Source organism: Gavialis gangeticus, unplaced genomic scaffold (assembly GCF_001723915.1).
Source record: "Gavialis gangeticus isolate Ggan-Ray unplaced genomic scaffold, GavGan_comp1, whole genome shotgun sequence".
NCBI classification, from domain to species: domain Eukaryota; kingdom Metazoa; phylum Chordata; order Crocodylia; family Gavialidae; genus Gavialis; species Gavialis gangeticus.
In genome coordinates, this window is record NW_017729033.1 from 61,686,396 (window position 1) to 61,687,366 (window position 971).

The 971-nt window shown below is 62.6% G+C and overlaps 1 protein-coding gene across 1 annotated transcript in view; it reads left to right on the top strand.

Moving 5' to 3' along the window:
- The first annotated feature begins 676 nt into the window (after positions 1 to 676).
- NSUN7 (NOP2/Sun RNA methyltransferase family member 7) overlaps positions 677 to 971 on the top strand; it is a 64,858-nt gene continuing 64,563 nt past the window's right edge. The window contains exon 1 of the mRNA XM_019526023.1: positions 677 to 744. The gene's annotated coding sequence lies outside the window, so the exon portion shown is untranslated. The remainder of the gene's footprint in view (positions 745 to 971) is intronic.

Consider the following 971-nt stretch of genomic DNA (forward strand, 5'->3'; position numbering starts at 1 on the left):
GGGGGGGGGGGGTGGAGATATGTTGGCAGGTTTTGCATTTCTTGTCATGGCATGGTCTTGTACAAGTTTCATGTTATTTGGTGAAATGTCCGCAACAAAATATGATACTCTTTCTCCTTTGCCTTTGGGAGGACGGATTCAAAGAGCTAATTTACAGTGGCGTAAAGAGTGCAAGTTGCAAAGCAGAGGAAAGCAAGTTCACGAGGGTCTTTTGACTGGATTATCAAGAACTGTAGAACCATACGACCATAGATGTGGCTACTTCATAGAAAGAAGAACTACAGCCGTCAAATAGCTTTTTGAGAGAGTGCAGCGAACTCTTACAATAGCTATTGGAATGGAATTAGGGAATAATTAGGGCGTGGGAGGGGGCGAGAGAGAGAGAGTCTATACACAGGCGCCCCACTCCACCCACCAAGGGCCAACCTCCCCCCGCCTGCAGCAGCGCTGGGCCCCTCAGCCCCCGCCCCTCCGTTGCTATGCGGACGGAACCACGGCGCGGTGCACGAACAGTTCGCTGGGGGGGCTCGCGGCGGCGGGCTGCGATGTGCACAGAGATCTCCCCCACCGCCCCAGTTTGAGTGAAACTGCCCCAGAGCCGCGTTCCATCCGGTGCGGTCCGGGGGCGGGGCCGGCCCCGCCCCGCCCCGCCCCGCCCCGCTTCACAAGCCCCAGAGGCGCGGCCGAGATTTCGGGTCTGCGCGGGCTCTGGCCGCTCCCCGGCCTTGGCGGCGCGGCGCTCGGGTAAGTGCGGGGCCGCCGGTCGCGGTCCTTTCCCCAGTGCCCACGGATCCATCAGACCCCGGCGGGCCGCTCCCTTCCCCTGGAGTCCGACCGCGGGCACGGCTGGGCGAGGCGGAGCTGTTGCCCTGGTAACCGGAGTAAACTGCTGGCGGCGCCGCCTGTGCCGCTGCATTTGCCACGCCCGTGCAGAGCGGGGCCGGGGCTGGGGCCGGCGGGGGGCAGCAAGC